This window comes from Prionailurus viverrinus, unplaced genomic scaffold (assembly GCF_022837055.1).
Source record: "Prionailurus viverrinus isolate Anna unplaced genomic scaffold, UM_Priviv_1.0 scaffold_38, whole genome shotgun sequence".
Classification (NCBI taxonomy): domain Eukaryota; kingdom Metazoa; phylum Chordata; class Mammalia; order Carnivora; family Felidae; genus Prionailurus; species Prionailurus viverrinus.
The window spans coordinates 4,311,986-4,336,216 of record NW_025927606.1 but is presented as its reverse complement, the minus strand read 5'-3'; the positions used below and the strand labels follow the sequence as shown (position 1 = coordinate 4,336,216).

The 24,231-nt window shown below is 50.2% G+C and overlaps 1 protein-coding gene across 2 annotated transcripts in view; it reads right to left on the bottom strand.

Annotated features, from left to right (window-relative positions):
• Positions 1 to 24,231, bottom strand: part of GAS8 (growth arrest specific 8) — a 64,506-nt gene that overhangs the window by 39,236 nt on the left and 1,039 nt on the right. Inside the window, exons 2-3 of one of the 2 annotated variants that reach the window (XM_047846137.1) lie at positions 17,937 to 18,494; positions 9,595 to 9,673 (exon numbers count right to left, since the gene is read on the bottom strand). The gene's annotated coding sequence lies outside the window, so the exon portion shown is untranslated. Of the gene's footprint in view, positions 1 to 9,594; positions 9,674 to 9,943; positions 12,418 to 17,936; positions 18,495 to 24,231 lie in introns of those variants that run through there. The other variant, XM_047846136.1, reaches the window with a different exon arrangement.

The following is a 24,231-nucleotide window of genomic DNA, read 5'->3' as shown; positions in this document are numbered from 1 at the left end:
GCCTCCCACACTGTAGCTTACAGGCGGTTAGCAGTGCAAAGGCACCAACGGCTCACCCGAGCTGCCAAGACAACTCTCCAGAAGCTACCCAATACTCCCCACCCTTCCATACATGTCATGCTTTAGTGAGAAGATACACACAAAGCAAAGCAGCACTGGTTCTCACGGCTGTGGGGCTGACGCCGCAGGAAGGGCAGCCGCTGGCTACCTGGGCACCTCCCTGATCTCCGTCCCTTAAGTTCTAGCCTGAAGTTTTTTTGTGAGAGGATGTTCTCCTGTGCTACCTACCTTCAAACCTCAGTCAGGTTTCAGTAACCACGCAGCCCTGACTGAGCTGTGTGCGAGGGTGGGGTCCAAGGTGCCCAGCTCCACCCACCATCAAGGCGAGGCGTGGGGGCCTGGGGGTCGCTGGGAAAGCAGGAGTCTTCCAGAGCGCCCCTCCCCCCAGGGGCTTTCAGATGCCCCCCAGGGGTCTGCTTTGTCTGCTTTCAGGTGCCTTGTGTGGAACCCTGGGGAGACTGGGACACGCCTGGGAAGTGCCTGGCACCTGACACCTGGGGCCAACCATGTAACGATCGGGTACTCATTCTTGTTCTCAGCGGCCCCTCGCATCACAAGGATTTCCCCTCCCTGGAGGCGGCCTGTGGCCGTAGCTGCAGCTCAGTGCCCTTGCCTTCCTGGTAGCGAGCCCCTCCCACTGCCAGCCATAGCTCCCCAAGAGCCCTACCCGCTGACCGCAGTTCCCCGAGCTGCTGAGCTGAAGCCAGGAGGCCACGCAGCCATCGCCCGCGCTGAAGCACACGCTCCAGCACCCACCTTCAGAGGGCTGTCCTTGTGGCTTCCGTGAGGGAGCTCTCCGGGAACCCCCTCCTCCGGTCTGCAATTAGCACCCAAACCAGGGCCTGAGCAACTGCCCTGCAGGCCCCACCTCTCTGAGATTTTAAACGTAGCTCTAGACAGAGCATGAAGGCTGCTGGCAGATTCCCAAGCGCCAAATTTGGGTTGGGAAAACCGCCTATGGATCCTGTGAGCCGAGGTAACGCCGGGGCCCCAGGTCAGCCCGCGGAAGGCCCCCCACCGCTCCAGGGCTGCCCAGCTCGCCTTTGACGAGCCTTTCAACGGCCTGCTCAGAGTGCTTCTCCTGAACACAAGGACCCAGGTGGCAGGAGGCAATCGGGGCGGCTTCGTGGCAGACACCAAAATGTCAGCACCCGACCCGGGAACGGAGAAACTGGTCATGAGTGCCCGGGACTGGGTGTTACAAGAGGAGCTCCGCGACAGGGACCACAGCTGAGCGAGGCAGCAACTTTGTCAGTCACCAGTTTGGGGCCAGGCCGGTTTTTTGGTTAAGCAACTTACCGAGGTGTAATTTATTCAACATTAAATCCACCCATCTTAATCAGGGCCACGAAGCCGCCCCGATTGCCTCCTGCCACCTGGGTCCTTGTGTTCAGGAGAAGCACTCTGAGCAGGCCGTTGAAAGGCTCGTCAGAAGTGAGCTGGGCAGCCCTGGAGCGGTGGGGGGCCTTCCGCGGGCTGACCTGGGGCCCCGGCGTTATCTCGGCTCACAGGATCCATAGGCGGTTTTCTAAACCCAAATTTGGCGCTTGGCTTAGCTTGGTTTAAGGGTGTACCTCAAAGACTTCCAGTACATTTATCAAGTCATAAGACTCCTGCCCTAATTTCAGACACTTCCATCATCTATAAGGTACCCTATGCCTGACGTGGGGGATTCCAGGGCCCACCCTAGCTAGCCACACGTGTATTTTCTGTCTCCGCGGACTTGTTATAAACCTCTCATACGAATGGAATCACACAGTACATGGCCCTTCGTGCCTGGCTGCTTTCGCTTGACATGATATTTGGAGGTTCATCCCTATTGCAACACGTGCCGGTATTTCTTTTTATGGCTGAATAATATCCCATTATACATACATACCATTGTTTATCCATTCATGCACTGACGGACGTTCGGGGCGTTTCTACCCTTTGGCCAGTGTGAACAACACTGCTGTGAACACACGTACACGTCTTTGTGTGGACAGGTTTTCAACTCTCCGGGGTAGATACCTACACGTGGAGTTGCTGGGTCATATGAGGGCTCCGTACTTTACTTTCTGAACAGCCGAACTGACTCCCAAAGCCCAGTCAGCCCAGTTTACGCTCCCATCAGCAGCCCTATTAGACGTCCTGTACCTCTACATCCACGCCAACTCTGTCTTTCACGGCCGTCCGCGGCATGGAAGTGCTACCTCATTAGATTTGCATTTGCCTAATAAATCATGACACTCAGCATTCTGTCATGTGGTTTTCGGTTGTCCATCTTCTCTGGAAAAATGTCTTTTCTAACCCTTTGCCCATTCTTAGACTGGGTTTTATGTTCTGGATTCTAGACCCTCATCAGACGCATGAGTTCTAAATATTTTCCTCTGTTCTCTATACTTGCCTTTTTATTCACTCAGTAATGTCCTTTGACACAAAAAAGATTTCAATTTTTATTAAGTCCGATTTATTTTTCCACTTGTTGCTTGTGCTTCTGGTATCGTATTTAAGGAACCACTGCCAAGTCCAGAGTCACGAAGATCTGGTCTTCCATGTTTTCTTCTAAGACTTTTATAGTTTTAGCTCTGAAATTCAGGTCTTTTACCCACTTTGAGTTAACTTTTATATCTGGTGCCAAGGTCCAATTTCATTATTTTGTATGTGCATATCCCATTGTCCTAGCACATTTTTTTGAAGAGACTGTCCTTCCCCTATTAAGCGGTCTTCACAACCTTAAGAGAAATCAACTAAGCACAGAGGTACAGGCCACATCTGTACTCGTGAGTTTTCCTCTGTCAGTATGTCCGCCTTGTCAGGGCCGTGTTTTGTTCACCGAGCTTTGTGGCAAGTTCTGAAATAGGGACGTAGGAGTCCTCCAACTCGGTCTCCTTTCACGAGACTGTTTTGGCTACTTGGGCACTTTGCAGCTCCGTGTGAATTTACTTATTTACTTACTTAGGATTTGGTTTCATTTTTGTTTTTGTTAAGTGGGCTCCATACCCAGTGCGGAGCCCAACGCAGGGCTTGAGCTCACGACCCAGAGGCCAAGACCTGAGCTGAAATCAAGAGTTGGACACTTAGCCAACTGAGCCACCCAGGCGCCCCTCCACGTGACTTTTAAGACCAGCTCTTCCATGTCTGGCTTTTAATAACCGTACAAATGTCTCCTGTACATCTCCTTCCCTCCACCTTCACCTTGTTATTGTCACAGATTACAGCTTTCTACATTACATACCCATCACAGAAATTGTAATTATTGTTCTATGCACTTGTCTTTACCAGTGCCACTGTTATTTCTTCACATGGCTTCAGGTTACTGGCTAGCACCCTTTCATTTCAGCCTGAAGACTCTCTCTAGCATTTCCTGGAGGCTACGTCTAAACACAATGAATTGCCTCAACTTTTCAGTATCTGGGAACGTCTTAATTTCCCCTTCCTTCCTGAAGGGCAGTTTTGCCAGATGCAGAATTCTTTGTTACGGGTTTTTTCTTTTAGTACCTGGAACATGTCACCCCACTGCCTTCTGCCCTTCCGAGTGTGCAAGCAGAAATCCGTTATCAAGTCTCACTGATGATCCTTTGTACACTTTATCCTTTCTTTCTTGCTGGTTCCAAGCCTCTCTTCGGCTTTAACAGATGATGATGAGTCCCGATGGATCTTAGAGTTCATCGCTACTTGAAATTCACTGAACATCTTGGGAACGTAGATTCCTGTCTTTTATCCAATTTGGAAAGTTCTGACCCATTATGTCTTCAGATAATCTCACTGCCCCTTTTCCTCCGTCCTCTCCTTCTGGGACTGCCATAATATGCATGTTGGTAGTGTCCCATCTGGTCCTAGGTTCTGTACATTTTCCATTCCTTTTTCTTCCTGCCCCTCAGACTGGGTAATATTAGCCTATCTCCAAGTTTGCCAATATTTTTCCTCTGCTGCTCACATATGCTATTGAGCCCCCTAGTGAACTTTTCATTTCAATCATGTACTTTTCTGCTCCAGAATTTCTATCTGGTTACTTCTTGTAATTTGTTTTCTTACTAATATTCTCTTTGTTGAGACATACAGTTCTTCTGGTCCCCTTTGGCTCTATAGGCACACAACTTTAAGACAGGTGACATTAGTATTTTTCTAGTAACCCTAATGTCTGTGCTACCTTGGGGACAGTTTCTGTCCATTTCTTTCTCCTGTGAATGAACCACACTTACTGTTTCTTTGCATACTTTGTAATCTTTTGTTGAATCATTAGCTAAGTTTTAAAATGTCTTTTTTCTCATTCACTTTTGTTACTACATTATGGTGCAAAGAACGAGCAAAAATGTGAAAGGAGAACTTTACACGTCAGGTTCCCAAGGAACATTCAGGTTTTATTTATTTTTTTAATTTTGTTAATGCTTATTTACTTTTGAGAGAGACAGAGACGGAATGTGAGTGGGTTAGGGGCAGAGGAGAGAGGGAGACACAGATGTGAAGCCGGCTCCAGGCTCTGAGCCGTCAGCACAGCTGACGAGCTGTGAGATCACGACCTGAGCCGAAGTCGGACGCTCAACCGACAGCCCCCCACGCGCCCCAGGAACATCCAGGTTTTTAAAAAAACTGGATCTCCCACACAGGGGCCTGAGGCGCACGTGGAGACGAAGGCTCAACAATATGAGAACCACAGAGCGCCATAGTTTGCACTTATTTACGTGGCTCTTGAAAATGTATCAACAGTTCTTTTCCTCTACGAATTCTTGTGTCCCCTTCTGTGTGTGAGGACAGAGAGACCATTCTCTGTCCCTGCGATGTCGACATTCACAGAGGCTGGGTCTGCCTCTCAGGGACAGCGGAATCCACGTGACCAGCCTGACAGAGGAGGGCAGTTCGATGAGGCAGCTGCCGCAGGAGACTGGTGAGGTCCTAGGTCATCCTGCTGAGTCTGGGCAGCCTCTAATGTATATCTGGGATGAGAGTCTGGGAGGCCTATTCAAGTTTCTTAACTTTGGTGTATAAGTGGACATGGGAGTCACAAGGAGGAAGAACAGAGAGCACATTCTTTGCAGGAAACAGACCAGCCTGGTCGGATGAGAACGCCTCACTCATCATCCTGTAGCCAACAAACGTGCACTCCTATGTGTGACCTGACCCCAGCCCTCACTCCGCACTGGGAAGAACACCAGGGAGATGGCAGATGGCAGCACAACAGTGGGAGGGGACAAGGCTGCACTGCAGAATGTTCCGGGGATGGCAGGGCTCATCACAGTAATCACAGTAATCATTAGGCTTCCAAAGGGCTGCTGAGTAGACGATGACCTGGGCAGGAAGCCCCCTGGGAAAACCCTAAACTCCCAGTGCTTAAACCACCCTGGTGGGGAAACAAGTTTCCTAGTACAGGATCTTGGTTTCAACTACAAAGAAAAGAGAAAAGCAAGGGGAGCCCCCAGGCTGGGAGCTGACGCCCAAGACCGTATAATGCAGCAACGGCTCCTCACTGCGGTGGGTCTGTGCTCGGGCATTTAGGGAGGCCCCTGCACTAACAACTCACCGAGTCTAAACCGAATTAAACCAGAACTTCGGATGGCTACAAATCAGCTCTGGGGCTACTCATCTCTGAGGCCTTTGATGTCTCTCAACAGATTCAAAGTTCCAAAGACAAAGGTGGGCACGTGCCAGCACTGAACCCTACAACCAGAAACCACCTACCAAGCGCATGTAACACCCGAGGCCATCCCCGGCCTGGCCAACACTCACCTGTGAGTGAGCACCGTGACAGCCCAAAGGGAGCACCGCGAGCGTCCTTATGGGGGGCTCCCACCCAGCCCAAAGGGAGCGCCGCGAGTGTCCTTACAGGGGCTCCCACCCAGCTTCAGTGGGTGTAGGTGGGCTGTGAAAATGGACAATCTGCCTTTGATGTCGGGGCCTAACAAAGACAGAGACACACAGACGGTCAGAGCAGGGTCACCTGTAGCCACTTTGCAAGATCTACAAGGACAGCCTGGGACTCCAGGCACCTTCCCTGCTTCACACTTAGTTATTTGGAGTCAGGAAGCAATGATGAAGTATCCCAAAGGTCAGGTACACTTACCTCCTTTTTTTTTTTTTTTTTTTTTTTTGAGAGACAGTGCCGGGGGGGGGGGGGGGGCGGGGAGGCAGAGAGGGAAAGAGAATCCCAAGCAGGCTTTGTGCTATAAGCACAGAGCCCGACAAGGAACTCAAACTCACAAACCGTGAGATCGTGACCTGAGCTGAAACCAGGAGTCGGAGACTAAACCGACTGGGCCACCCAGGCGCCCCTACATGAAATACTTTCAAAATAACAATGTTGATAGTACTATCTGTGATACAACTAAAGAAAATCTGAAATGTTCTCTGTAATTCCTTTTGTCCTTCGAAAGGCTCCCATTCAGTGGGTAAAGTCAAGATAATGCACTGTTTCTTCGTCAGTAATGAACTATTTAAAAATGGTGGTGCAATGATAGGATAGTTATTTGAAGAAAGATCAAATTTATGCAATATCTCAAGCTACATATCAGAATAAAGTACAAATGGGTCACAGACGTAAATGTAAAAAAAAAAGTCATAAACATGATAAAGATGTGTCCATGATATGAAAATAAGGAGAGATTCTTTTCTAACTATAATTCGAAACCCAGAAGTTGCAAGAGACCCATCGCAATTAAAGTGTTGAACGCAAAAGACAAAGAGGAAATCCTGAAGCAGCAACAGAAAAGATTCATCACATAGAGGATAACAGCAACATGACGACTGGTGCCTGGCACCTAGTAAAATGAAGGCAGTGGAACAAAATATTCAAAGCAGTGAGACAAGAGTAATTTTTAAAAGTCGAACAGGAATGCTACATCCAGCAAAACTATCATTAATCAGGGCAAGAGCACCCGGGTGGCTCAGTCGGTCAAGTGTCCGCCTTCGGCTCAGGTCACGATCTCATGGTTCGCGAGTTCGAGCCCCCTAGTACACTCAGCTCTTGAACGCATTAAAACACGTTCATGACTGTGCTGCCTCTGACATCAAATCCATTCCCGGGGCCATGAGCCGACAGTGAGCAAGATGAGGACCACCCTGGGCAGCAGGGCAAGTCCACGCGGGACGGACGCACTCTCACAAACAGAAAGGGCCAGGGAAGAGGTGATGTCAGTTGTCAGAGCAAAAGGTGAGGGTGAGCTCTTCTTGTCCACCCTCTACGCTTTCACAACACCGCGCCAGAATACATGGATGTGTCACAGCACTCCCACCTGTATGGGCTGAAGTGACATTTCTGCAGGCCCAGCTGCACCTGTCACTCCCAAAAGTGGATTGCCAGGAGACGGCAACTAGCAGCACCCAAGGGCATCCACGAGCTTCCACTTTTTCCAAATGTTAATATTAACCACTGCAGGGCCCTGATCAAACGAACCACCTCCAGGGCCACCTGGGTAGCTCGGTCGGTTAACGGCCCGACTCTTGACCTCAGCTCTGGTCTTGATCTCTCACGGTGAAAAGTTCAACCCTTGCATTTGGCTCTGCACTGGGCATGGAGCCTACTTAAAAAGGAAGAAGTAAAAAAAAAAAGAAAAGAAATCGCCTCCAAATACACAGGTAATGATCTAACCAACCTAACCTTTAGCACAAGGGCATGAAGCCCCAAACCTGAGAGCCATGTGACTGGCAGGCTTGCTGATGTAGATCAGTCAGTCACACCGGCCAGGATGCATCAGAGCCGGGTCAAGGAGGTCAGGGCGGTTGGTGCCAGCCACCACCACAACGTTCGTTTTCATGAGAAGCAAGGGCGCCCAAGGAGAGGGCTCGGCTGGCACCCACTGGGGTAGGGCTGTATCCCCAGACAGCTCTCCTCTCTCTGGTCCTGACGCCTTGTCCTCTTCTGCACACCTGCTCATCCTTCTAGGGACCCTGGCCTCCCTGGGCCGCCCTGCACTGGCTCTGCTCTTCCTCTGCTCACTCCAAACGGACTACAGAGGCCATTCAGCGGGGCCAACGCTCCTGCCCGGGGCTGGCTCTGGGGCCCCTCCCTCTGACCCTTCACGGGCAGGACACAAACAGCACACCACTGGCTCCGGTCCTCACAGACCCCATTGCTTTGGCTGAGACGCGTCTCCATCAGAGAGTAGTCAGACGTTCCCCGGCTAACTGGGACCCCCCCAGGACCTGGGCCCACGTGTGGACCTCCATCTTGACTCATCACTGATTCCTGACAGCTTGACACTACCCGATGCCACCCCCCAACCCCTGGGGAGCAAGGAGACTCTCCACGGTGTCAGTGCCCCAGTTACTTCCCAAGGTCTCCATCCACCCAGCCCTGGTGAGCTCACAAGGCCCAGGGAACTGGAATAGTCAAGGGCAGGCGGGACTGCAGAGAACACGGGCCGCCAGCAGAGAAAGTGGTGGTATTCCCACCCTCTTTCCCCCTGAATGCTCTCTCCCATCAGCCCCCTGAGACATCAGAACAGAGTACTAACCTAGTTAGAATCACGGTTGGATACGAGGTATAACAAAGGGTTTTGGAACGTCTTGGCTGGGCAGAAAGAATCTAACACAGTAAGCCTCTCAAGCTCTGCTTATAAGGTGGCCCCCAGCTGGCTCTGAGATTTGGGGAGGGTCTCCACTGCGCCCTGATAAGAGGGGCTCCCTAGGCCTAAACTGTTTGTACAGTGTGGTTTTGCTGCGCACCTGCCTTCCTCCCGGGAGGCTGGGATTTTGGTACATACTGGGCAGAGAGTGCCACAGGACCAGCCCCCACTGAAAACCTTGGTCAACTACACGCCCACATGTCGTCACAGCTCCATGCTAGGAAAAGTCGGTGCCTCCTGCACATCCTGAGGGAAGCTGCAGCCAGCTCCCCTGCACCACACTCCTCCCTGCACGGATTCTGCTCTGTGTCTGTCACCAGTCGTGGCCGTGGGTACAGCTACACATGGGGTCCTAGGAGTCCTCCTAGTGAATCACCAAACCTGGGGTACTCTTGGCAGCCCCAAGATGAAGATGAAAACTTGCCACGGGACCACTGAAAGCATCTCCAAATTTCAAAAACGTTCACCATGTAGACATTTCCAGTGAAATATCAGCACGCCTGACAAGCTACCAGACACACTGAGCTGGAATCACTTTGAGGAAAAGTCTGAACTGAAAGAAAGAGAGAGATTTTGGTACATGGAGTGGGCTCACACCCATGAGATTCTGCGTCAGGAAGGGCAGCAGGAGAGAGGTTCAGAGGAGAAGGAGCAAGGCTCCACCCACACCATCCTGCAGGCACCAAGGCCTACACTAGGAGAGGTGGGGGAGCCCTCATCTACCTGGTCCACCTCCCCAGGAGGGCCTCACCTCTCCCCATCTCCACTAGCCCCTCCTGCTGGTGGGGAGGGGGCAGTGGGGGGCTTCTGTGGATCTAACATAGCTTTCTCCATTAAGTCTGCCTGAGAGCAGACTTCCTACAAACAGAACCATCAGGGATGCTCACTCACCCAGGGAGTTGACAGAAACAAAAGCCGGAGGAGGGTCACGCGAGATGTGGCAGTGCCGACAGGACAGGCCTGCTCTCGGCGGCTGTCAGCCGCGTGCACTCACCATCCATCCCTCCACAAGCATCTGGTTCAGTGTGTTCTCCCGGTCACTCTGGCTTCCGAAATGCCCTCGGCCTCGTTTCCTGCCAAATGCATCGATATCATCAATGAACAAGACACAAGGAGCGTTTCTTTGGGCCACTGCAAACATGTCACGAACCTAAAATAGGGATCCACACAGAGAGTCTAGTTTGCTCCTGGTATGAAAACAAAAATGAGTGTTTGTTAACCCAAGTCTCTTCTTCCCTTCTCCGGAACCCAACCCTTATCTCAATCCACGGCATGCTCTGTGCTCACTGCCGGGTCCACACAAAGACCGGGGCTGTCTGACTCAAGGACAAGCGCCCACCTACCCTTGCTGGCCCAATGCCGACAAATGTTTCCAGGAACTCTGACCCATTCACAGTGATGAAAGGCACACTGGCCTTCCCCGCAGTGGCTGTGACAAGAAGCAGCTCCAGTGCCAGGAGACCAGTGGGCATGGCTCCCTGAAACAGAAAGGTGATGCCGGGCTCTTAAAGGGGACAGATGGGACCCAAAGACAGGCCCGTTTCTGATTTAAACAGGTGACTTCCAGGCGTCACTAACAAGAATCCCATGAGATGATGCACCATTCTTCTAGTCCGAGGTTCTCCTTCTAACATTTTCTTAGAAAATTAAACCACGTTCACCATAAAAAGCTCAAATACCACAGACACACGAAAGCCCATCCACCTAAGCAGGCCGTGTCTTCACAAGAGCTCCCGAGGGCAGGGCTTGCTGGGTCAAAGGGTCTGAATGTCTGACAGGTGCCGTCAAACTGCTCTACAAAACAGTGACACCAATTCACACTCTGGTAACACACCTCGGTGTTCGTTTTATGGATTACCATCACACCTGAAAATTGAAAAGAAATTTAAAGCAGGGAATTTCTACCGCCCCATTTCCAGTCAAGGGTGTGGGTTAGCATCTAGTTACCTCAGAGGAGACCATACAGTGTTTTTTCCTTGAGTCTTTAAAAACAACAACAAAGTACTCACGAAAAGGTAGGGAGAAGGAGTCACAAAACTCAGATCCACAACATGGTGCTGGACCCCATGTTCCCGTGAATGTGGGTTAAGGTCACGGTGCGCCATGAATCCATCTCTGCCAGTCGTGTGACCACACGCACAACTGAGAGTCCAGGGTACATGTGTCCACATCCACTGTAGGTCTTTACGCCCAGGGGGAGCCCACACCCATGGGGGCCCTGATGTCCTCAGCACCACACAGAATGACAGAGACGCCTCCCTCAAGCCCACACGCTGCTGGAGGGGCGCACTCCAGGTGAGAGGCCCTTCTTGGTGACCTGACCGCCACACCGCTTATCACACCCACTCTGCAAGTACGTACAAGCAGCTGGACATCCTAAGAAGCAAAGAGAGGCACCCCCTGCGGCACCCAACCACAAAGCCATAAAGCCGAGGGGACCAGCAGCTGGGCCGGGTGCTGGCAAATCTCCAGCAGGGAGCACCAGGGCGAGCTGCACCTCTGTCGCACACACATGCTTTCCAGCAAACACTCCCCAGCCTGTAAGACAGGACAGCACCTCCTACCCTCTAGTCCCCAGGCTCACAGCGGTCTGTCACCTGTTGCTGTTGCTCAGAACAAACTGTCTAGTGGCGGCCACACTACGGGGAGGAGCTGGAGAAAGCAAGGGTTCCTACAAGGGTCTGTGTCCAAAGAGCGGTCTACACCAGGCGCTCTTAGCCTGGTCCACATAGCCCGGGGATGACTGAAGGGTCTGTGACTCCATTTCCTTTAAGATGCAAATCATTCTGGGAAAGGACTCGCAGTTTGTCAAGCCATCAAAGGGTCTATGACACAAAGAGGCACCAGCAGAAACACACAGCAGCCAGAATCACAATGGCTGTACAACAACCCTGACCCACACCAACCCCACCCCACCCCTCTGTCCAGAGCAGGGTCAAGGGCTCACCATAAGGCAGCTGTATCTGATCCCAAACCTGTTTATGCAAGCTGTACTTCTATTTTACTTATGTAATTTAACATTGTGTGAACTAAAAAAAAAAAAAAACAGGAATAAAAAAAGGTTGTTTCTTCAAACACTAAGTTGAAAGCTTTGGAAAATAAAGCAATAAAGGCAAACAGCTAAAAAAAAATGTCAAATTGAGTAGGAAAGAAAACTCTAAGAAAAATGTCATAAGAAAATACACGGTTCTACACTCAGACTGCTCTGCTTCAAAGTTCTCACTTCATTTAGAGAACAAAACTATAGGTAACGTGTGGTTTATGCAGGACATTTAACAAAAGATTCTGATCACTGGAACCAAACTAGACGGACAGACTGGCCTCTAAATGAAAAGCCAATAATGTTTGTGCTTCAAGTGAACACAAACACACTTCAGTTGGGTATGGGACTGTTCCTATAATTGCACAAGCTCATAGTTCAAAAAAGTAAACTCACAGAGGTTTCAGTTAAGAGGATCTTCACAATTCTGCCCTGGCAAATGCTACTTCCCATGATTAATAAAATACACCATCTCTAGAAAACGCTCAATTGTCCCGTATCTGTCCACAGTGACCCATGGTGATCTCGGACTGTGACCTGGAGCTCAGAGCATTATCATGTTTTCTGAAATCAATACCTTTGGAATTTGGGCTCCTAAGTCCTGACACTGCTTGGGATTCTTCAGGAAATTCACAAACTCCCATCATCTCCAGCCTGGCCTCTTCACAACCAGCTACATCCGCAAACCACACGTTGACACTGTACTTTAAGACCCTGGCAGGTATCTCCCCAGCACTGAAGAGGCGGCCCCCGTCCTCGCCTGCCACGCCCAGCCCCCATCGGGCCCCCTCCTCACAGCACAGAGGAAGATGCCCACTAGGAGAAGGGCGGACACCAGGCTTCGCAAGGGAAACCTAGAAGATCCAAGAAAACCACTCATCAGTTCCCTCGGGAGAAAGGCTGTGAAGAGCAGACTGATGCTACACAAGGGAGCAGTATCTTTTAAAAACATGTCAGAGCCTGGACACAGTATCCACCCTTCCCCAATCCTGAGCCTCTCACCCCACACACGTCTGTCTGCCCAGACACCTGAAATTGGGGGTGAGGAGGACAGACCCCAGCAGACCCAGCACAGCCCCCTCACAGCTGAGCCCTATTATACTATTTCTTAAGGGCTGCCTGCCTAAATATTTCACCGATCGATTCTTTTCTCCATGAAAACAGAATTTATGTATTCATTTTACTATATATAGTAAATTAGCAGACGCCTATAATATGCTCAAAGGAAGCACACTCCAAAACTGGTAAAAAATTTTTTTTAAGTTTTTATTTATTTATTTTGAGAGAGACAGAGAGAGTGAGCCGGGGAGGGGCAGAGAAGGAGAGAGACAGAGGATCCCAAGCAGGCTCCACACTGTCAGCACACAGCCCAACAAGGGGCTCAAACCCACAAACCACCAGATCATGACCTGAGCCGAAACCAAGAGTCGAGCACTTAACTGACTGAACCACCCAGGCGCCCCTCCAAAACTGATTAAACACTGAACTGTTCTGTACTCAGAACCACAGACTCCAGACTGGAGCCCGACATTCACCCGTCGCTCTCGGTGGCATAGACCACTGCCGTCTGGTTGGGGGAGTTCAATGCCCAGTTCCCAGTGAGCAGTCTCCAAGTTCTGCTCAAAGGTGTCAACACTGCTGATGTTAAACCATACAAACTTCTGCAGAGACCAAGATTCAAGAGTAGCTTTGGGCTCCCCCTCCAGCCACCAACCCCCCCCACCGGTGCTCCTCCAGCAAAGCCTGGGTCTGGCCTCAGAAAATCACAGGCTTTGGGTCTTGGATGAAGGTATAAGAAGCTCCCACAACTGCGAAGGTTTGTCTGTCCCTTCTTTGTGTCCCTGTGCCATTCTCTCCTCCCAGCTCTCAGATCATGGTTCTTACATGTTACTTGACAAAACTGAGTCACAGTTAAGAGTCCTACACTAGCGGGTGTGGGGTGCCTGGGTGGCTCAGTCAGTTAAGCATCAGACTTCGGCTCTGGTCATGATCTCATGGTTCAGGAGTTCAAAGCCCACGTCGGGCTCTGTGCTGACAGCTCAGAGCCTGCAGCCTGTTTCGGATTCTGTGTGTGTCTCTCTCTCTGCCCCTCACCCACTTACATTTTCTCTCTCTCTCTCTCTCTCTCTCAAAAATAAATGAAAATTGTTTAAAAATTTTAAAAAAGAGCCCTACACGGGGATTCTGTTCTACTTGGAACACTGCTATTGCTACACACCGATGTGGTAAACGATCCCCTTAACACGGGTTATTAATCATGGGAAGTAGCATTTGCCAGGGCAGAATTGTGAAGATCCTCTTAACTGAAACCTCCGCTGTTGGGTAGTGAAACCAAGAGAGGCATGTTTTTGAAAACACACACACACACACACACACACACACACACACACACACAGAAACTACACTTTACTTTTTCAATTCTTTTTTAAAGTTTATTTATTTATTTTTGAAAGAGAGAGGAAGGGGGGGAGAGAGAAAGAGAAAGCATGCGCCAGGGGAGGGGCAGAGACAGAGGGAGACCGAGAATCCCAAGCAGGCTCCGAACTATCACAGAGCCCAACGTGGAGCCCAAACGCAAGAACCCGTGAGTTCGTAGCCTGGGCTGAAATAAAGAGTTGGGTGCTCAACCGACTGAGCCACCCAGGTGCCCCTACACTCTACATTAAAAAAAAAAACCCTACGTGGGGCACCTGGGTGGCTCAGTCGGTGGAGCGGCCAACTTCGGCTCAGGTCACGATCTCGCGGTCCGTGAGTTCAAGCCCCACGTCGGGCTCTGTGCTGACTGCTCAGAGCCTGGAGTCTGTTTCAGATTCTGTGTCTCCCTCTCTCTGACCCTCCCCCATTCATGCTCTGTCTGTCTCTGTCTCAAAAATAAATAAACGTTAAAAAAAAATTAAAAAAACAAAAAAAAAAAACCCTACGGAGGAACACTCAGCCTTGAACTTACCCCTCACCTCAGATGCCGTCCAGGAGCAGGAATGCCACGCACAAACTGTTCACAACCTCCAGCCAGTCCACCTCGGAGAAAGAACGCCAGACCTGCAGAGCAGGGCATTCGGCAGCAAACCACGTGCTTCTGTGCTCGGACGTGCTCCACAGACCCAGACCGTGGCTCTACCTCAGCCTACGCTCTGCAGAACAGGTCCGTTCTGTTTTTCTACTAACATGAATACTTTCAGCCTGGGGTATGAACCTATTTCCATTTTAATAAACAGAAACCAATTCAGCAACAGGAGTTAAAATTTGGTACATCCAGGCACTAAGATTCCACACTGCCTTGGAAATCCAGAAGGCACACAAACAACAGTCTTACACTGACTACAGGGCAGTCCTAAGATACAGAGCTGATTCGGGAACATTCTGTCCACCCAGCTGCAGGCACCACAAGAAAACAGTGCCAGGGAGAATGAAAACGTAATCCCCAAGGCCCACGAGCTATTGGTGCCTCTGGACCCAACCATCTGCACGCAGACATGCTCCTCTGGGAAGCTCTTCAAAGACACGATTCAGGGGTGTGCCCTGGTTCCTTCTGCCATCCATCTGCTCTCGACAGCATCTCAGATCACTACAACAATGCTCCTTCTGGAAAGTAAATAAAGACTCGGGGCTGTGTGATGAGGACGTGTTCCCAACCGTGGCATCTTATGACCACCCCACAAAGCCCAATGCTTCCATAGTGCAGCCTAATGCTCGTTAAAGAAACGCCTCAGAGCAGCCGAACGCCCCAGGTTTTCTGCCACAGAGACCCCAGAGACTCCACCCACTCTCACGTTAAAGAGGCAAGAGCTTGGGACATCCTTACAGCCCCCATCATGTTTCAATCTCTTACTTTTTGGATCACCGCTCGGCTGGCCAGTCTTGCTTTCTCCGTCACAACTACACTATCACCTGGGTACACAGCTCAACGTGGTGAAGCCCAAGGGGCAGGGTGTAGACCAGTGCCCACCTGTGTAACCTTGCTCACAGCAGGCCAGGGACTCCCTTCTTTATATTCTTATTTACTTCCCAAATATTTTTTGCAAATATACTTTCTCCTCATTTTAAAAATTGGAAGGAAACGTCCTCCTAATTTTAGTTAGGAGAAGTAACAAAGCTATTTTACAACAAAGTTTGCTACTTAAGTTTCTGGATACTGTGGTTTTTTTAATTCCCAAATGCATGAGGCGCTCAGGGAGGGCTACGCTTCAGCTTACTTACTTCTGTGACACCCTAAGATGTCATCAGGTGATCTCACAACAGCTGCTGCTGCGGAGGAGCTGGGAGACAGTGCAGCACTCACATGCTGGACTTTTCCAGCCAACCTGAAAGTTCCTCTGAGTGAGGAAGATCAGGTTTTCGGTCTGAGCCTGGGGAGAGGCTGCCGGTCCCCTGTGCACCACGGGGGCTGAGCGCAGCGCTGAGTGAGGTGAACCAGGGAGGGAACACGTCCCCGTTCAGTGCTCTAGGCTGTGCCTCAGAACAAACACGTCACTGTCAGCGGTGCCAGACCTTGAGGGAACTCTGGAATCTGTCCAGAATGCAGACACAGGAGGACCCCTGTCTCACCCCTCCTCCCCAGCAGGAGGCAGATCCTTGGGAGAGAGGAGAGGCAGCTGCCATTCCCCCACCCAGCAGGGAGCAAGGGCCTCTCTGAGGACAGACGTGCGGGCAGACAACAAAGGCCTCAGCTACAGACCCTGGTGGGCAACAATGGTTTTCTACAAACATCGTCACACAGATGGAGGTCCGGATCTTAACTGTGTGCTATTTAGGGCGATGGGGAGCAAGTGCTCTGCTCCTATCTGAGTTTACACTTAAGCTGGAGGAGCACTCCACCTGACTTCAGCACTCAGAAGGGCAAGCCAGGGAGGACCCTGCGAGCACAGCACAAAGCCTGGGGTGGACAGTGCTGGCCCACCCTGCTCAGGGTCAGGGTAGGACTACACTAGGAGAAAAGCTTTCAATCAGACAGAAGATCGGAGCTTACAGAAAAACAGAATGAGGTCTTAGGAGCAAAAGCTAGTCAACGGCGAAGTGAGGCCATGATGTTACAGGGACCTCCACCCAGCAAGAATGTGGGCATGACATTCAGCGTTCAGTGAGGGAGCTACTGGGAAAAGTAAAACTGGTCTTGTCTATACCCCAAGGCTGGGATGCTCAGGATCAGAGCTTGCAGACCACAGGGTGGGCACGCCGCCACGGGTACCAGCTCCTTCCTGGGTGGACAGACTGTAAGTCCCCTCACCAGACCCCTCGCCAAGCAATACTGCATGAACTGCTTCCGGGTGATTTCCTTCCCAGGATCTCGAAAATAGATTTAGAAAAATCCCATAGCAACGCCCGCCCCCAAAACAGCAAGATTGCGGAAACCCTGCTTGTCCCAGGGGAATGCCCACCCCCCCACCTCCCCCCCACCTCCCCCCCACCTCCCCCTCCCGTGGGACAAGAGAACACATTTTACGGTTAAACGAGGGTGGTTTCCTTCATGAAACAGCGACTTCTTTTATCAGATATTATGAGAGACATCATCAAATGCTCCCTCCTCACACTCCACCATGCTGCGTGCGTGGTGAAGCCAAAGCCGGGGTCCTTGGGAGGAAAGGCCTCCGCTTGGCACATGTAAACACAACAAACACAGCAGCTCAGCAAAGCACCTGGGAGAGGCAGAAGACCCACAAAGAGCCAACACTTCTGGGGTTATCTCTTATCTGGGTCTTTTAAAATTCAGATGGAAATCTCCACGTTGTCATAATCTTAAGTTTGTTTCTTAGAATCTTTGAATCAGCTTGCTCCAAGAACAAGCAGAGGGACTGCACAAAGCCCAAGCACAGCAGTGACCGGCTCCCTGGGTGCGTGATGGGCCTCGTGGGGTCTATGACCATGACCGGCCCCCTGGGTGCGTGATGGGCCGCGTGGGGTCTATGAGCGTGACCGGCCCCCTGGGTGCGTGATGGGCCGCGTGGGGTCTATGAGCGTGACCGCCCCCTGGGTGCGTGATGGGCCTCGTGGGGTCTATGAGCGTGACCGGCCCCCTGGGTGCGTGATGGGCCGCGTGGGGTCTATGAGCGTGACCGGCCCCCTGGGTGCGTGATGGGCCGCGTGGGGTCTATGAGCGTGACCGGCCCCCTGGGTGCGTGATGGGCCGCGTGGGGTCTATGAGCGTGACCGGGCCCCTGGGTGCGTGATGGGCCGCGTGGGGTCTATGAGCGTGACTGAGCCCCTGGGTGCGTGATGGGCCGCGTGGGGTCTATGACCGTGACCGAGCCCCTGGGTACGTGATGGGCCACGTGGGGTCTAGTCCTCGGATGCACACACACCTTCTGCAGCCAGCTCCACCAGGCAAAGTCACCCTGCTTTCCTCTTCTCCTGCCTCCTCTGTTCCAGCCCCAACATCCTTTGGCTCACCAGTTCCTAAGAGAAAACAGAATCTGACACCAGGTAACAATAATTACAACTTCCTAGAGAAAGAGGCTTCAGAGAACAAAAAAATGCCTTCTAACATACAATCTTCCTAACACTGGTGCCTTCTGGAGGTAAACAGGGAGCAGGACAGGAAGAGGCTGGGCAGAGCTGAAACATAAGTATCTTGTCCGGAAGTGTAGGAGGAAAGCCTGCTGTGCCCCTCCCACTTCAGGACACAGGTTAGAGTGGAAAAGACTACTAGACCATACCAACCCCAGACATTTCCAGACAAGATGGAAATTTAAAACAATTTCTTAAAATCTCCAGGTCATCACCAGTGAATGGAACATACATACCAGGCACGATCCAGGGGGCATTACTGTTAAACAGCTGGCACTTGGGGCACGATACCACTTCTCAGAACACTGTGACCCACAAACTAGATGACTGAATCCAGCCTTGCAAGCCTCTTCCTGCAACACACACGTAAAATACAAAGCAGTTCAGAGCACACAAATCCAGCCCCATAAGCACCCCTGTCCCACCATTCTGTCGGGTGCAAAGTATGTGTCAGGAGAGATGGCTCTGATTCAGGACATGCCCACCTAGGGTTCCTCCAAGTACACTCTGAGGATCAGAAGGCTTGAACGGTCCTAGAAAGCTAGGCACACCCAAAGAAACACTCTCCCCTCCCCATGTAACTCCATCAAGTACAATTTCCAGTTAAAATTTCCAAGAGGTGCTGGGGCGCCTGGGTGGCGCAGTCGGTGAAGCGTCCGACTTCAGCCAGGTCACGATCTCGCGGTCCGTGGGTTCGAGCCCCGCGTCAGGCTCTGGGCTGATGGCTCAGAGCCTGGAGCCTGTTTCCGATTCTGTGTCTCCCTCTCTCTCTGCCCCTCCCCCGTTCATGCTCTGTCTCTCTCTGTCCCAAAAATAAATAAACGTTGGAAAAAAAAAATTAAAAAAAAAAATTTCCAAGAGGTGCTTTATCACACACAAAAAGACAAGGGGGAGAAACAAAAACGAATAATTGTTATCACGGAGTCTGCCAGGCATTTAGCTTTGTTTGACCTGTATGATACTCGATTTATAAGAAGTATGCATTTGGTCCTCCTGGTACGGAGCTTTAAGAACCCTTGGAATTTCCTAGGTGGTAAAGGTGTCTTTCGTTATTCATAACCAGCCTCTTTCAACCACACTTGAGTTTGTGTCAATGATGTGACTTTTGGAAAACCCTTAAGGAGGGAGGCAGGTTGCTAGGAGAAGCAACCAAGTGATTAGAAGGTTAGAAGTTTCAGACCTACCCCTGACTCTGGGGGAGAAGGGGGGAGGGGAGGGGAGAAGAGCTGGAAGTCGAATTAATCACAGCAGCCAATGATTCAATCAATCACATACCTATGCAACAAAGCCTCCATATAAACCCAAAAGGGCAGGGTTTGGAGAGCTTTTAGATTGGTAGACAAGAAAGTACCTACATTCTGTGCTAAACACCAAGGGGACAGAAAGCTCCTACACCAGGGAATCCACCAGACCCTGCCCTACATATTTCTTCATCTAGCTGTTCATTCATATCCTTTAACATCCTCTGTAATGAACTACTGGTAATCTAGTAAGTACACTGGTTTCCCGAGTTTGTGAGCATCTCTAGCAAATTAAATGAACCCAAGGAGAAGGGGTCATGGAAAACTGATTTACAGCCAGTCAGAAGCACAGGTGACAATCTGGACGTGGAACAGCATCTGAAGGCAGGGAGTGGGAGGCGGAGGCAGTCTTTCAGGACGGAGCCCTGAACCTGTGGAATCTGGTGCTGATTCCAGGTACATGGTGTCAGAAGTGGGTTAAACTGTAGGACACCCAGCTGGTGTCCCAGAACTGCATGGTGGGGAAACCACCCCCCCACCACCCGCCCACACATTTGTGACCAGAAATGAAGTCCCAGAGGTGCCACACAAGAATGCATGTGTTCCTAAGAACCTGGGAAACTAACCCAAAACTTAGGAAAACAATCGTTCCCCTGAGTAAGGGAAAGGTGGTCTCACAGAGGCTTCTAAGGCAGCGATCCATTCATGGCCATGTTTCTCCACAGCCAGGCAACAGGAAATGGAAGGGCCTAAGCAAGAAGCCCAAAAAGTCGCAGGACAAACAAAGCCACAGTCCTGCCCCATCACATGCACACCACTCCAATAACCCCAAATCAAAGCCATGGAGGCCCAAGGCCTAGGTGACCCGGAAACAGACAAACATATTACAGGATAGAGTAAAAATGTGCATAAACGATAACGTTGCAAAAAACCAACTGCTATATTTGTAAAGCATGTAAACACACCTCCCAACATGCTTCTATGGGCCTCCTCCTATTCCTCACTTACAGGTAACTGAGCAGAAGACGTTCCACAGGAGAACCACACCTGATAAATACCCACTTCACCAATCCACATCACCAAACTGTGAGGCTTCGGATCTGAATAAGGAAGGGGGTGACTTGGAAGCAATGGACACGACAAGCAAAGGAAAGAGAAGGCCAACACCACACGTGCACGGGCCACCTGCTTGTCACCTCCCAAGGAGATTAACCCCGGAAGTAGCGAAGGCCTTAAAAATGCAAAACTCTCACAGTTTTAAAACATTAAATTGAGGGGCGCCTGGGTGGCTCAGTCGGTTAAGCATCAGACTTCGGCTCAGGTCACGATCTCACAGTCCGTGAGTTCGAGCCCCGCGTCGGGCTCTGTGCTGACCGCTCAGAGCCTGGAGCCTGTTTCAGATTCTGTGTCTCCCTCTCTCTGACCCTCCCCCGTTCATGCTCTGTCTCTGTCTCAAAAATGAATAAATGTTAAAAAAAAAAAAATTAAAAAAAAAAACAACATTAAATTGATGGACACCTGGGTGGCTCGGTCCATTAAAATGTCAAATTGACTCTTGTACCTTTTCTTGGAGTAGCTGCTTTTTCTAAGTCTCTGTTTCTTCTAAAGAATTCCTCAAACCCTTAGGGACAAAATGATGAGGTTCTGGTACTTTAAAAGCACAGACCACACTCACATAAGCAACCATCCTGTAAGACGAGGAAAGAGAGTACAAGAGAAACCAGTTTTCTGCCCTGACTCCTTGCTTGATGCGATCAACATGCACCTACAAGCCTCACATACAGGGTGTCCAAGGGGACACTGAGCACAGTCCTACAGTCCACTGTGAGAGGCAGATATGCTCCAAGCTAACTGCAGTCTGCACATCATCTCTGTTGTGCTTCCCAAACATGAGGCTCAGCCTGAGTCACTCAGATATGTAGAAACAAAGGTTTGTTCTCATGCCTCCCAAAAGATCCACCTAGAAACTTTCTTATGAGAGTTTCTCTTTCCCTGTCCTATCAAAACCATAAAGACAGGCTGCAGTGACCCAGAAACGGGAAGACTGAAGTAAGGCTCAATATGGAAACTAGAAAAGGGAGGAGGCACAGGGCATCCTGAGTCAACACACACCCTGTCCCCTGGTTCCCCCACTACAGGGGAGACACTGAGGAAGCCTCACTTGGTTCTCGTAACGTTATGCTAATGATGGCAGAAGAAAGATGGGTACCTTTGGGTGGTTTTGAACACAGCCACTCAGAAAATGACGTCAGCCTTCCCCGAAGAGGCGGCTGCTGAAAGCAGGTCCCCCGGAGGCAGTGAAAAGTGAGAGAAGATGAACACCTTCTGCCATGTGATGGGCCATTTGTGATGTGGCATTACAGGTGGGAAAGGACCCGGATGTGGGCTAAAGGGCTAGCTTGCTGCCTTTGCTTATCCGCTTAAATGTCCCATTAAAATAGGATTCAAACAGGATAAACGGGAACTAAATTCACTGCAGAAACACATAAAGAATTTTCACAGCTATTGCTGTCAATGCCTCCACTCCCACCCCCACCAATTCCCTAACCATTTCTTGCCTGAGACAATTTTGGCCACTGAAACTATTACAGCCTCAAAAACAAACATGATTCTAAGATTAAGCCACATAAAAATTTAAAAGCAAAGGATACTATAATTTATCTTTGATCAACCAAGGATTAGTATTTTTGTCAGGCCAAAGAAAGCAAGTGCTCTTCCAGATCCTGTATTTTCTTCAGTCCTCAAAGAAGAAAATGCCAGTTTTCACCATAAGCTAACAGTATTTAACACCAGTTAAGGACAAGACCAAAGACGACTTAGATTTTTCACTAGTATATGTCAAAAGCCATTAGAATAAAAATAAGCTCAAGAAAAGCCACCATATTAAGACAACAAAATCTAAGTACAGTCAAGAACCCAATATTGATTATATTAAAAAAAAAAAAACCAACATAAGCAAAGATTTGGATCACCCCCAATATTCTATTATAATGAAAATAGATATACAGGTGACAACACCCATGTTATTTCAACCATGCTGTCCCTCATGATGAGGCAGGCCATTCCCCACGGTAAATTCACTGTCAATGGTTATTAACTTGCTAATAAGCCAAATTATTCAAACATCCCTTTCAAAAGGCAAAGTGGACTCACAAGTAAGGTAAGCTATAAGAAAAATATTAAAACCAGGGAGAAACCCAAACGGAGAAGCTCAGCAAGGAGATGCACCAGGAAGGGTGATGAGGCCATGAGAACTTCCACGCCGTGAATGAAGCTGCCTGCTGCAGGGATTCAGCCCACACAAAGGACCAGAGCCTGATGTGGAGGAATCATGAGACCATGAAGACATCGCAAAGGCATTTTACTGAAACAGGAAATTTAGACAAAGGAGCACAGAAGGTGGTGCACCTGCTGGGTGGGTGCTCCTCTGTCACCTCCTCCAATCCTCACCATCCGCCCTAAAAAAGTAGGTGTGACCGCGCCCCCTGCAGGGGTGGAAAAGTTTAGAGAGGTAAGTGAGTGCCTGAAGGCCACTGGGAGCCGGAGGCGTATGAGGGGAAACCAAGCCTCCCAGGGTTTCTGCAGCTCCACACCAAACAGAGCAGGGCTGGTGGCCTACAGCCCTAGAAGCGCTAAGTACTGTGCTTCGGGCCTCCAAAACTTGATAAAAGTCCCAATTCCTTTATTTCAGTTCATGACTTAATCTTCTTCTGACATGGGTTAGGGAACCACGTTAGGTCAGAGGCAGTTCTCAGAGACACAGTCTGTTACTGGTGTTTGGCTGTGATGAGCACACGCAATGCCAAGACGTGGGGCTGGGCACAGTAAGACCCTTCAACAGGCAAAGGGCCACCGCCCTTTTTTTCCCGTCAGATCATCAGCCAGGTTACCCTGGTGTCTCAGACTCACGCAGACACAAGCCCGCCAGGCAGTGGCTCTTCAATCTGCTGGGAGCTCGCTTCCTTCAGCACTCAACTATCCCAGCCACATTGATATGGCATTTATGCCTCTCCATTCCCTTCTCTTCCTTTTCTACTTCCCTTGTTCTGCTTGTCTCGTTCTCCTCCTTGCACGGCAGGGATGGTGCGGCAAGATCACCGAATGAGAAAATAACTGCATGGAAGCCTCCAGAACATAAGCCTCCCTTGATGAGTGTTAACTGATAGGGTACTTTTGACTACACTGTGACGCCTCTCCAGCTTTGGCAGCCCCCCCCCCTCAGTCTACAAATCCAAGGAGAGCAGCCGAGGGACAGAGCCCTTGCCTGTGTTCACTTCTTGACTCTCAACAGATGAACAACTCAGTCTGGGGGAAAAAACCCTCAAAGATCATCCAACTTCCTTCGTAACTGAAACCACTGAGGCCACGGAGGTTCAGTGACCCAGGACACAGCTGTGTCAATTACTGACTTCCACCACGTGTTAACAACCAGAACAGCCTCTGCAATGCTGAAACGTCCCAGGCGAAAGGCTCTGCTCTCATCGATAGTTCCAGAAATGGAGCTCACTTGTACCATCCCCAAAATGAATAGGGATGGGAGGGAAAAGCTCATTCCTGAAGACAAGACAGGAAATAAATCCACAGAATCCTTCTTCCTCCTTCACTGCTGTCTGGAAACCAAGATGCCTTTCTTGGACCAAAAATCAGAAACCTCACAATTGTGCAGAAGAAAAAATTAAGCCAATGTGATCACTGCACCCTGGGATGTATCAACCAATACAGAAACAGAACCTTAAAATACAGAATCCTAGGGGGGCACCTGGGTGGCTCAGTCGGTTAAGCTTCTGACTTCGGCTCAGGTAATGACCTTGCAGTTCCTGGGTTTGAGCCCCCAGCCAGGCTGTATGCT